At 40.5% G+C, this 14,078-nt stretch overlaps 1 long non-coding RNA gene across 4 annotated transcripts; it reads right to left on the reverse strand.

Annotated features, from left to right (window-relative positions):
* Positions 1-475: 475 nt before the first annotated feature.
* LOC122154014 lies at positions 476-7,418 on the reverse strand. 4 transcript variants are annotated; one of them, XR_006165906.1, is made up of 4 exons: positions 6,388-7,201; positions 6,175-6,311; positions 2,334-2,543; positions 476-2,208 (listed from the first exon to the last, which is right to left on the reverse strand). It is a non-coding gene; the product is annotated as an uncharacterized LOC122154014 (long non-coding RNA). The 4 variants fall into 4 exon arrangements; XR_006165907.1 differs by lacking the exons at positions 2,334-2,543; positions 6,388-7,201 and adding an exon at positions 7,330-7,418 and having other exon boundaries at positions 476-1,866; XR_006165908.1 differs by lacking the exons at positions 2,334-2,543; positions 6,388-7,201 and adding an exon at positions 7,278-7,296 and having other exon boundaries at positions 476-1,866.
* Between the last annotated feature and the right edge of the window lie 6,660 nt (positions 7,419-14,078).

Raw genomic sequence — 14,078 nt, forward strand, 5'->3', positions numbered from 1 at the left:
GTCCCTTCCCAAGTAAAGGCCAACTGAGGCTTATCCTCTTCCCTTAGGGGAATCATAAAAAAACCAACACCCACGTGTTTGTTACTTCTGAAGCAGCCACCCACAAATAAGCGGCGGCCTGTATCACTGTTATCATTGATGTTATATTCAGGACAGTAGCTGTTAAAGGTGAGCTATTGCTATTCAATCTCCAGTAATCATTAGCCCCCACTGCCCGTCTCGCGGACTGGCCAAACTGGAAAATCGTAAGGGGAACATATACAATTTATAATCTCTTTTCTCAAGATCACCAATTACCTCTAAATACCCCATTTAACAACTGTGAACAATACTGAGACATGGATTACCTCAGAATATGATAATAAAAGAACAACCTGCAAAATTCTTACATAAGACACCCTTGTCCCCCTACTTCCAAAACTCCACGCTCCGCCTCTGGTAAATGTGGTATACTGAAGGCACAGACTCCAGCACCTGAGAGTACCAAAATCGTTTATTGAAAGAAAATTCTATGCTTTCCAAAGAAGGGGAGGCCCCTTCTTTCCCCCAGCTGTGCCCTGTTCCCATGTAAAAATAGAATGAAGATAAGGGTCCTTTGCAGCTGGCATCCAAAAGTCTGAGCCAAGTCCTTATCTTTTGAATGAGGTGGTTTTTGTTCCCAGGAGTCACTCAATCAAGTTCACTTTAACTCCTAGTTGTCCTTGTTCTTCTTGTTCTTGTTCTGTACTGCAAAGTCTCATGCTGCCAATTCCTCTGCAGTTAACATGTTTTTCATCTTCCACCCCTCCCCCTTTTTTGTTTATGACCATTTCTTTTATAACCAGTGTGGCCATAACTCGAGCTTCTACCTTTTTAACTCTTCGAAGAGCTGACCAGAGGAATTGAAGCATTGTGACAACTAACGTGACTTGCAGTACCTAGCAAATTGGGCTAAGCCATTCTCGCCTTCCCAGTTTCGTGTTAACAGGTAACCATAACTCTGGACGCCACTGTAAAAGAAAGATGTATGTACTGTTTATCACATCAGTATGTGCTATGCATGCCTTAAACTTGGGAGAGTGTAACATCACACAAAAGGAATGACTACATAAAATAATGTGAATAGTAGGTGCGATTACAATCAAGTAAGGGTGAGTAGTGCTCATTGTAACAGAATCTTCTCTTAGCAAAGTTAAGTAAGCATTAGTATGACTATCATATAAAGATACTTGATATAGCTTCCACTGAAAAAAAGGTGAGCCAAGACGCCAAAGGTTAGTATGTGCAGGAGATAGCTGTGAATTAGTGTAAAAATAATACTGAAGAACAGACCCTGCAGATCCTCCATTATGCCATACTAAAGAATGATGAAAACTAGAAGGGTGCAGGGACTCTGAGTTTTTTATAGGAGTAATATTGTGTAACGATAGACCAGGAATGGTAACAATTGCAAAATTCACGAGTCTTGCTTTTTATTGCTACTAGACGTTGTTGTGGTTGCATCCTTAAACAAAATTCTGAATCACTGGCATTAATGAGACATATAGGAGGAAAATCTGTTACCATGGTTGTTTCATTCATTTCAAACATTTAAGTATCCGAAGCAGGAGGAAGCCATACCCCTCTGGACCATTGGGTATCATTACTACTAATTGGTGGAGAAGCATCCCATCAGGTTAACAATCGGAACACTGGAGGATCCAGAATGTGCGCCCAGCACACATTTGCATCAACCTGAACATTCCATGTTAACGTTACACATATACACAACATACACCATTGTTTTCTCATTCTTGATCCTTCATGTGTCCAGAGATACATCTTCTTCGATGTCTCTGAAAATCGTCTGAGCAGGCTTGACGCTCCTTGCTGGAATCCAATATGGACCTGAAAGAAGAGAAACGCAAGCATAACCTCGTCCCCATGTTAAAAGTGGTACAGGCCCGTCCCATTTGCCTGACTCTACATGTTTATAAAAACTTTCAAATATATCTCAGGAGTCTGAGCAAACTGAAATCGTCTTTGAGCTGCCGTTTTGTAATTCTTAATTCCAGAAAGATGTAAAAAATTAAGTGACATCACTTTATCTAGTCTCTCTTGTGGAGAAAGGAGGAGATTCCCCCTTTTTTGTTTTTCAAGCATAGTTTTTAAGAAGTGATGCATGCGCTCCACAACTGCTTGTCCTGTAGGTGAACGAGGAATGCCTGTTACATGGGTGATTCCACGGTCCTGAAAAAATAATAACAGTTTATGAGAAGTATACGCAGGTCCATTATCAGCATCTATCTGTTTAGGTACACCAACTGAGGCAAAAGATCGTAAAAAATGTCTTATTACATCTTTTGTTTTCTCACCTGAGTGCGCCGTGGTGACTACAAATCCCAAAAATGTGTCAACTGTAACATGTGCATATTTAAGTTTTCCAAAGGATGGAATATGTGTGACATCTGTTTGCCATAATTCGTTGGCTTGAAGACCATGGGGATTTGTAGCATGTAATAAAGGAAGAGGTACTAAGTGCTGACAGTCCTCACAGGCACGAATAACACATTGTGCTTGTTCCACTGTCAAAGAAAAATTTTCTCGTAAGGATTGAGCATTCTGGTGAAAAAAACTGATGGGCAATTTTTGCCTGGTCTGTTTTACAAGTAATATTTACAGCCATTGTCAATTGATCTGCAATTCAGTTTCCTTCAACCAAAGGTCCAGGTAAATTTTTGTAAGAATGAATATGTACAATAAAATAAAAATGAGTTCTTTTTCTAAGTTAAGTCTGCAAGCAAAACTAAGAATTGAAATAATTGCTTATTATCTACTTTCTTGATAAAAGCATTTTCTAAGCACATTAGAATACCCGTTACATATGCAGAATCAACTACAATATTTACAGGTTCAGCATTAAATAATTGAAACGCTCTAATTGCTGTCATAAGTTCTACAATTTGTGTTGATCCTGTAACAGAACTTACATCATGTAACCACTTATGTTCTATAGAATCAAACCATGCAACTGCTGCTTTCCCAGTTTTTCTGGAGCCATCAATAAAAACCATTCGAGCTGCAGGGATAGGTGAGGATGCTAAAAGAGAATGAGGCTGTAAAGGTAAAAACTGTAGAGATTGTAACAATCTGTGTTTAGACAAGTGGTATTTGACAATATTCAGAAAATTGGACGTTGCAGTCTGAAAAGACACTCTCTAACCAAGGTAGCAAAATCATACTTAGTTGTAGGTAAATTACTATAGTGAGGATCGTTTCCAGTTAATTGTTGACAACAATGTCACCCAGAAGTAATTAACTGAGATAGCATTGCAATTGCTGTTGTCAACGTTTCTGAAAAAGAGCGAGGAAGAAATAACCACTCTAAAATAATTAGAGATGATTTTTCATTGTACTCCTCAGAGTTCCACTGTCCAAGTAAAGCATATGGTTGAAACCTATGATAGATGACAAATAGCCTAACAGGTAAATTCAAATGTATTCAATTTGCAAATGTTGTATTAATTTTTTGTATAACCTTTTGTAAAGATGACTTTGTGACATCTGTAAGTCGTCATTCTGAAGTAAGTTCAGTATCCTCTTTAAGCAAACAACATACAGAGGTGACAATTCCTGTGTGGTTATCCCTACGAAGGGACGTAACCAGTTAATAGTTCCCAGTAACTTTTGTAAATCATTCAGTGTTTGTATCGTGGGTGCAGTTCTGACAGTCTGAGGATAAACAGTAGATTCATATACTTTCCAGCCTAAATATTTCCAAGGTGCTACATTTTCTACTTTCTCTGGAGCAATTTGAAAACCATATCAACTTAATTCACGTGTTAAAGAATCAGATACAATATTCAGGTGTGTTAGTGTTTCTGTGGCAAGTAAAATGTCATCCATATAACGATATAAAATTATATCCTTATAAGTTTGTCTGACATGAGAAAGAGCTTCATTCACCACAATTTGACAAATGGTTGGATTATTTTTCATGCCCTGTGGTAAAACTACCCAGTAAAAATGTCACATTGGGCGATCATTATTTATCACAGGTAAAGAAAAAGCAAATTGATAACAATCATCATGGTGTAGGCAAATCATAAAAAAGCAATCCTTTACATCAATGACTCATAAATACCAATTCTTAGGAATCATTCTTGGACTAGGTCTCCCAGGCTGCAAAGCTCCCATAGGTGCCATAACAGCATTAATAGCTCTTAAATCTTGCAAAAGTCTCAATTTTTGTGATTTCTTTGGAATAACAAAAATTGGAGTATTTAATGGACTAGTAGATGCAACTCTATGTCCTGCCTGTAATTGTTCCTCTCTTAACAGAGAAGCTTGCTCCTGCCATTCTCCTTTCAAAGGTCACTGATCGACCCACACAGGCTCATCTGTAAACCAAGTTAAAGTCATGGCTGGACTTCAGTGGCCCTCATTAAAATTTTGTTGACAAAGTCATACACCATTGTTGAAGTAAATCTCTACCCCACAAGGTGCACGGTACATGCAATACATAAGGTTGCAATACAGCTTGGTTTCCCTCTGGTCCTTCTATAAGTAATGAATGTTTACTTTGCCATGGTATCTGCGTTCCACCTACTCCTGTAACTGCAACGAAAGCTTGGATTAAAGGCCATTCAAGGGGCCAGTCTGCTTTTTGTATGATAGAAACATCAGCACCGGTATCCACTGACCCAGTTATTGCATGACCATTCACCATACAGGTTAACATAGGTTGTCCAGTTGTAATCTTTTTTGTCCAAAAAATATTTGGCATACCAGAAGTCCCAAAACCTTTATCACCTCTCTGCTGTAAGGTAGTTCGAGTGTTACCGACTATATGGAGAAAGAAAATCAATTGTGCCAAATGTTCACCTGTCAGTATAGTACAGGGTGGGTGGGGTGACCACACCATAATTCTGATTTCTCCCGTACAGTCAGAATCAATCACTCCTAGCAGTACAAACAATCTGGCCCTAGTAGTAGAAGACCTGCCAAGTAACAGAGCATTTAATCCTTCTGGTAATGGTCCAAAAATCCCTGTTGATAATAACGATACACTGGTATCAGTTATTGTGGTTGATTGTGTTGTGGCCAAAACCAGGCTGACGCTCCTGTAGCAAAGTTGCCTTGTCCTAGCAACTCTTGTTCTCCAAATGCAGTTCCCGCAGCTATATTATCCTTAAGCCCAAACATAAAATGGAGCAGCGGATAAAATCAGTCTCAGAACAGACTTCCAACCTAATGGAGTCAAGACATAGGAGTTAGCTATAGCTTGCAACAAGTTCATTTAAAAGAAGCCTGTAGTCCATACTCCTTTATAGACTTGCTAAGTTCCTTAATAACTTCATATGGTAAATGTGCATATTCAGGAGGCCTCTGAGGTAGATAAACAACTGGCATAGCTTGTAAAAGAGAAATATCCCCCTTTTGTAATGCTTCAAAATGACATTAATCTAATAATCCTCTAGTACGCACTTCACTGCAGCCGCAAGGGGTGACTGGTACGAAGCCGGGGGGAGGGCGGGGAGACGCACAGAGAGAGGTGGTTTCAATACAAAAAGGAGCAATACAGAAGTTTGCCGTTGTCACTGTAAAATCTGATCTGCAGTTGGAGCGGAGGCTGCTAACACTTTTACTGGTGTTAACGGTGGATACAAGTCTGCCTCCTGACCTGGATTAATTTGCCCTGTATCTAAAGGATCATTCATCCCCGAATTTTCATCTTTTGGCAACTCAGCAGACACCTCTGCATTTTCATGGGTAGAATCGGAGTCTATTAATTTGAATGATTGAGATTCTTTTCTGACCTTTACATTCTCATTTCTCTCAGGTTCTTTTGATTCCGCAGCAGCATTCTTATCGGAGGACCCTTGCAAAACTTCTGCAGGCATTAATGTTTTTAAGGCGCTATAAACAACTCGCCGTGTTATCAAGATTCCTTCCGGGGTCTCCAGCTGCAAAAGCGGTTTAGCCTGAATCTCCTCGCCCACCTTGTGCCGTAAGGCTGAGTCATAAGAACCAGTCTCCGGAAACCACAGACAATGATCACTTATCCAAACAAGTAACGTTACTAACTGTAATGGGGCGACCTTAAATTGCTGTTCCCACAATATTCTTTATAAAACCTCTGCATGCAGTTTCTGTTCCTTAGTTGCTGACTGCCCCATAATGCCTTTTTATGTAGGATTTCCCGTAGCTGCTCACCTGTGTCATCCAGCGATCGGTGATGAAAACCTCTGATGAGTACTCAATATATCCTTCCCTCCGTCCAGCTCAGGAGTATACCACCGGGAATGTTCATTCTTCAATTTCCTTTTCATTCGTCATATTTCTGTTCATTTCTAAAAAAAAAAAAAAAAAATAATAAAAAACCAAAAACGATTCGGGCGCGTTTTGTGGTATACTGAAGGCACGGACCTCAGCACTCGAGAGTAACGAAGTCATTTATTGAAAGAAACAGTGTGATTTTATGCTTTCCAAAGAGGGGGAGGCCCCTTCTTTCCCCCAGTGGTGCTCTGTTCCCATGTAAAAATAGAATGCAGCTGGCATTTAAAAGTCTGAGCCAAGTCCTTATGTTTTGAATGGTTTTTGTTCCCAGGACTCGCTCAAGCTCAATTGGTCCCCTTTCACAGATGCTAATCCGTGCAGTTCGATTTAACTCCTAGTTGCCCTTTGTTTTTCTTGTTCTTCTTTTGTACTGCAAAGTCTCATGCCATTAATTCCTCTGCAGTCTACATGTTTTTCGTCTTCCACAGGCAAACACCACTGTTTACCTAACAACACACCAAACTCCAATCTGTTTCCCTTATAAGGGCTTAAAGCCACCTCCACAGCTATCATCCTCTTTTACCCCTAATAACCAAAACTACGTTTGCACTGTGCAACTTTTTTCCATTACCCCCATTACACACACCTACTGTATTTATAATCTTCCTTGATAATTTAAATCCTAACTCAGAATCTTACCGCCGATTTAAAACACTAGTTTGGAGCCCTGTATCAATTAAAAATTCTAAAGTTACCTACCTGGGACCCACAAGAATATGTATATAAAGCTCCTTACCAACAAACCATTAATACAAATTCACCATGCCAAATGGGCAGCCCAAACCCCAAACAGCAACCTCTAGCTTTTAACTCTCTCAGTTCCCCTCCCGATGTCACAAAAGGGTTACATTTCCCTTCCCCAGGGAGCAGAGTCACCGGCATTTCCCCTCATTCTCGAATCTCCCCGCCAGCAATTCCACCAATTTCCAAATGTTATCGGTGGATTGCCTATCTAACATTGCTCGAGGTGCCCCCAGTACCAACACTTCCGGCCAAAGACCATTCCTCCCCAAATCCTAAAATCGATATGACCTATCCCGCAGTGCTTCAGGCTCCCTTCCAGGAGGCTGCGCGGGCCGGAGTTTCCCACTAAATTGCTGAAACTTCCGGGTTCCGGCCAGGCCAAACCCCGGGTCCGGCCGCGCGTCTCATGGGGCCCAAACCACCAGGCCGTGAGGCGCTACCGCCCACCTTCATACCTGCACAACGGGGGCGGAGAACTTCGCTAGTCACATTCAACAGCTCTTTGCACCCTTTCCCTCAGGGACTGGGCAGGTGTTTTTAGAAAATCTCGGAGCCCCGCTAAAAAGAGATCTAAGGGGGCTGGGGTCCACCAGCGAGGCAATCAGTGTTCCGTACCACCCACTCTCTTGTAACAATTCTACCCTCAAACCATCAGTTTCCAGTCGTTTCTCTAAGTTCTCTTTCTTCACCACTACAAAACAGTCTTGCACCTGAATCAAACAGGCACCTAAGATGGTGCACATATTTCCTTTACTTCCGCCATCCCAAAACTTCCATATCTCTGTTACAACTTTCTCACAACTACCATCAAATCAAACCACTTTTCCTTCACCTATTATACATCTAGGGGACAAAAGACACAACTGTACCTCTACAATAACTCCTCTATCGAAATCCTGCAGGCTATGCCAATTGTTGTGGAAACTCTCAAACCAACAAATAATAAAATGTACTTTTAAACACAATTAGTCAACACTTGGCAAACATGCAAACAGCAGGTTCAAATGTCTCTGAAAGGAGAATGTTATAAATTGAGACCACAATGGATCATAATCCAATTATAATTTTATTAATTATAGCAAGTAGAATATGAGCAAAGACAGCGCTGGACGGCAGGGGAGTCTGCGCTCCGCCAACTGCCGTACTGATCAGTTCAAACAGTTCCTTTTTATACATTTTTACATCCGTGGTTGTCTTTGATCAGTACCTCTTCTGCTTGCACAAGTATTTGGTTTGTGTAAGCAATTGCGGTTATCTTATCTCACGCAGTCATCTTGTCTCACAGGTTATCTTGTCTCACAGGTTATCTTTGTCTCACACAAGCGGTGTCTGGCAGCTATTTGCATAAGCAGTTTTTTGTCATTTGCCGCCTAACCTTTACATTGAGCTTAACATAAATTTCAATAAACAATACCCTTAGTTCATAGTTTCTTACAATCCCCCCTTTTTCTTTTATCCTATTATTGTTTATTAGATGCTACTTTCATTTTCGTCACTGCAAGCAAACCTTTTTCCACAATTCCAACATTTATCATAACACTCACAAGATAATACCTTACAATTACAATCATAGTTTTCACGTGGCATAACGCATTCACAACAATCTTCATCATCTTCATCTTCATTAGTAGATACACTTTTATAATCTGTCTCAGACCTCGTAGTTAGAATAAGCAGTTTAGCTATGTCAAACCGCTCCTTAATAAAATGTAAAACATAGCGTAATATGCATGGTCCAAATATAAGCCCCAGAATCAACATAATAAGCGGTCCTGCTAAAGCAGACAACAAAGTGGTTAGCCAAGGTGAAATGTTAAACCAGTTTTCATACCATGATCTGCCCACCTCACGATCTTTTTTACGTTGATCTAACCTTTCCTGAAGTTCAGACATGGTGTCTTGGACTACTCCCGTATAGTCAGCAAAAGAACAACATTCTTCATTGAGAGCTACACATAAGCCTCCTTCCTTCAAGAACAATAGGTCTAATCCTCTTCTATTTTGCAACACTACTTCTGATAAAGACTTTACTGAAGCAGTTAACCTTTGAATAGATTGTTGCATTTTTGCTAAATCTTCATCTACAGTATTCTGCAAATTTTGTAATTCCTGACCTTTTACTAGGGAGGCTATGCCTGTACCTGCTCCAACTCCGCCCGCTATCAGCAGAGTGGCTAGGGTTACCACTGTAATTGGCTCTCGTTTTTGTCTATTCAGGTCTCCTTCAAAGTGACGTAACACCTCCTCAGAGGTGTGATAGATCAGACGAGGAACAATAATCACCTGTATGCAAAACTGAGATTTATTAAACACGTTTAAGGATAGGCAAGGCGTTACTCCAATATCTGAACAAACCCACTTAGCTCCTGGTGTCGGGATAACCCATTTGTCATTTAGATCCTTGTGTCTTTTCATATTGGTGCTAGTGATTGTTTGGTTGCACAAGGGCTGATACTTTTTGGGAACTGTACCTATACATTTTCCTTGACCTGTTACTAATTGAATAGTAATTCCTTGTGTATGGTTTCTCTGGTCATCCCATGGGCATTCTTGTGGGTTTGAACCACTAGACCATTGAATCCTATCTGGTATTCCGATTGCCTCAAAATATGGTGGTCTAACATTGTAACATAACCAGCATTCCTTAGTTAAATTTGGTTTACTTTCATTAAGGGTACGATAAGAGGCTTGCATTAGATCCCATAAGGGGTCTTTAGATTCTGACACTCCTGAATCCCTACCTGAAGAGTACTCAGTCACCGTGTCATTAGTTCTATCTGTTACTGATAGGAAGTTTGGACGAATGGTTGTAACACTTGTGGGAACCATTTTTCTCTTAGGAAAAGTGGGTGGATTCAGGACCAGATTTGGTCCTATTGGCAAAGAATCATGAGGAAGCTTTTCTTTAACTATTCTAAAGTAGCTTCCCCTATCTGCTCCTGATTCCCAATATCTAATTCCCCACATACGGCCAACTAACCATGTGTCATCTTGGGGTTCCTTTATAATAATTTCAATCCTATTACAAGACACACTTCCACAGGGTCGTCTAGGGTGTCCATCAAAATCATGCTTTGGGGGAGTACAGCCCGGGGGTCCCCAAGTTACATTTATATATTTATCTCCTCGCGTTACCCAATCTGAAGCAATAGTTTCACAACCCCAGTAGGCACAAAAATAGTGTCCGGGCAAATTACAATAACTTCTACCAGGGTTATTTGCTGGACATATATAAAATGCCTTGCATTGGGCTTGAAGCTTTGCTTTTTCTTGGGTAAAAACAAGGGAGTCCTGTTCTATAGGTATCAGGGAATATAGATTCACGGAGAAATTCCACTTCCCTGGACCGTTCTGAATTTGAATTAATTTTGACTCTGGTAAATTATATAACTTCCAAGCCATAGGTTCATGAGGGTTTCCTCCTTTTGCCTGGGCTATTATCAGTAACAAAACTAACGGTATACCAGGAAAAAGGGTGTCTGTCAATTTTGCCAATTTAAGTATATTTTTACCAGTCCTGGGGAAGTTCGACCATTGCTGCTTTTGTGTCCCATTGTTCTGGTTCTTTTCTCCACAGTTTATTCCTCCTCTGCCTTGCCCGTCGACTCGGTTGCTTCGAGCCACGGGGTGTACCATCTTCTCGGCAGCAAGGGAATTCTTCAGGAGAACAGCTGCTCCGGGCTTTCTGCCTGTTTACATAGGCTTCCCACTTTGCAGCTTTAACTAATGGGACAAAGCAAGACACAGTTAGCACTTCCCTCCTGCACTTTATAACCAGGATTTCAGCTACAACGGGGACTGGTTCGTTGAAATGGTAACAATAATAATGAGGGTTTATGTCTTTGGTGTTTAGACTCTAATTGTTTTAATTTCCACTCAGTGAGAGTTCTTTGGATTCTCCAACACTGTGTGCAAACTCCTATTGGAGGGTATCCACATTCACAGTGTGTCCACCATTTATCCTGGCATACCTTACACCTAAAACAAGCAAATTGATAACAATTGTAGTTCAAATCATTACACCTAATTCGTATATCTAGAGTGCATACATTATTTACATCAGCATATCTTCTATATTCAATATTGTGTGGTTGCATAAGCTTAGCAATTTCCTTCAACACACTTTGTACGCTTTCATATGTAATAGATAAACAAAGAAATAATGATAAACAAAAAAAATAATTATTGCGAATATAAACAACAATACACACTTTATACCAAAAGGTAACGCAGCAAAATAATCAAATAAAGTCTCTATCATTACGCTATCTTTTCAAGATTATCTTGGTGTCACCTGGAGTACTGATTACTTTCCAGTGAGGTCTCGTCACTGGGCCTTTAATGCGACTGGCATGAGTCCATCCACGCTCAGCAGTCCGGACAGCTGTTTCTGTTGTAAGCAAAACAAGATAAGGTCCCTCCCAATTGGGTTTTAGGGTTTCTTCCTTCCACACTTTAATCAATATCCAATCCCCAGGTTTAACATTGTGAATTTTTAAGTCCAACGGGGGTCGTTGCACAATCAGTCCATGTTCCCAAAGCTTGTTACGATGTTCTGCTAATTGCGAAACATATTCATTAATCACACGATCCCGAATTAAAACATTTGTTTGTGGACTTTCAATTCTATAGGACATTCCATAAACCATTTCAAACGCTGATATTCCCACATCTGCTCGGGGCCTGGTTCTGAGAATTAATAGTGCCATGGGTAGGCACTTAATCCATGATAATTTGGTTTCTATCATTAATTTAGTCAAAGTAGTTTTGATTTCTCCATTCATCCTTTCAACCTTTCCCGAACTTTGTGGATGCCATGGCGTATGGTATTCCCACTTAATACCCAAGTTTTCTGTTAGATCTCTAACAATTTTTGACACAAAGTGTGTTCCTCTGTCCGAGTCGATTACATCAGGCACTCCATATCGAGGTATAATGTGTTCAAGTAATATCTTAGTCACTTGGTTAGCAGTTGCCTTGGAGGTAGGAAAAGCCTCAACATAATGTGTTAAATGATCCACCATTACTAATAAATATTTGTAACGCCCTACCCTAGGTAGTTCAGTAAAATCCACTTGTATGCGTGAGAAGGGTCTGTATGCTGGGGAACGTCCTCCAAGAGGTTTTTGTCTCATGTTGTTTCGATTAACCTTTTGACAGGTCTCGCAGGCTGCCGTGACTGTCTTTGCTATGTTATATACGCCTATACAGGCAAACTGTTGATTGAAATGATCAACTAACGCCTGGGTTCCCCAGTGTGTTTTACTGTGTATTTTTGAAAATATTTCGAGTGCTATGCCCTTCGGCAAAACTTCTCTCCCATCTGGCAATATATACTTACCATCCTGTTCCTTAGCTCCCATTTGTTCTAGTTTTTCCTTTTCTACAGGCTCAAAGCTCAAATTTTTACTAACAGGTACTTGTTGCATAGTCAAAATCATATTATAATTGCCTGCCACTCATTTTGCTTCTATATCAGCTGCATTATTTCCTCTAACTTGATAACTTGTACCTCGCTGGTGTCCCTTTATATGTACAACTGCTATTTTATTCGGCATTTTCAATGCTCCCAGAACTCGCCGAATTAATTCCGGGTGTATCAGTTCTTTACCCTGTGAGTTAACAAATCCTCTTTCCTCCCATATTTTTCCAAAAGTGTGTACTACTCCAAACGCATAGCGGGAGTCTGTATATATAGTTCCGTCCTTTCCCTTCAGTGACACTAATGCTTTCCACAATGCATACAGCTCACAGGCTTGAGCCGACCAGCTGACACTCAAGGGGCCTGATTCTATTGTTTTAAATTCTCCTTTTTCCAACTTAACGATGGCATATCCGGACAATCGTTTACCTTCCACTATTCGTGATGACCCATCTATAAATAATACTTCTCCATATTGTAGTTCTTCTTCTTCTAAGTCTGGCCTAATGCGTGTCTGCTGTTCAATTGTTTGAAAACAATTGTGCAATAGTTCATTACCTTCTCCTGGGTACAAAAATTCAGCGGGGTTAACTGCTCCAATAGTTTTCAAAGATAGTTTAGGGGATTCTATAAGTATTCCCTCATACTTTAATAATCGGCTATCTGTAAGCCATTTTTCTGCTTTTTGTTGTAACACTCCCCTGATGTTATGAGGCGCATATAAGACAACTTCTCCATTAAAGGTAATGTGATTTGTTTCTTCAAGTAATAAGGCAGCAGCAACAATGATTTGTAAGCAGCTTGGCCAACCCCTGCTCACAGGGTCTAACAGCTTTGATAGGTATGCCACCGGTTTCTTTTGTCCAGCCCATTCCTGAGTTAATACTCCGAATGCCGTTCCTTCATGTATGTTAACAAATAAATGGAATGGCCGCTTTAAATCTGGTAGGCTTAAAACCGGTGCTTGACTCAGCTCCCTTTTGAGACTGGCAAACTGCTCTTGATCCTGAGGGGTCCACTTGGGTGTTTTGTCTTTAGACAGTTGTTCATATAAGAATTTAACTTTAAAGCTATAGTTCTCTATCCATTGCCTACAATACCCAAATAGCCCTAATGCCTGCCGAATTTGCCTCTTAGTGACAGGCATAGGTAATTCCAGAATTCCTTTAATGCGCTCTGGATCCAATATCTTTTTGCCATTAAACAAATAATGCCCCAAATATTTCACTTTTTCCTCCACAAATTGTAACTTTTCTTGTGATACCCGTAGTCCCTTTTGTGCAAGAAAGTTTAGGAGTCGAATGCTTTCTTTTCTTACATCTTCCTTATTATTCCCTGCTATGAGCAGATCATCTACATATTGTAAAAGCACATTTCCTGTTTGTACCTGGTATTCCTTCAAGAGCTCTTCCAAGGCCTGGCCAAACAGGTTAGGGGACTCAGTGAACCCTTGGGGGAGCACGGTCCATCTCAATTGCTGTCTACGGCCTGTCTCTATATCTTCCCATTCAAAGGCAAAATAATCACGGCATTCTTCTGCCAGTGGACAGGCCCAAAAGGCATCCTTTAAATAACCACGCTATACCAGGAATTATGGGGTCCTAGCTTGCTTAGC

The sequence above is a fragment of the Tyto alba genome, unplaced genomic scaffold (assembly GCF_018691265.1).
Source record: "Tyto alba isolate M040663 unplaced genomic scaffold, T.alba_DEE_v4.0 Super-Scaffold_29, whole genome shotgun sequence".
In the NCBI taxonomy this organism is placed as follows: Eukaryota; Metazoa; Chordata; class Aves; order Strigiformes; family Tytonidae; genus Tyto; species Tyto alba.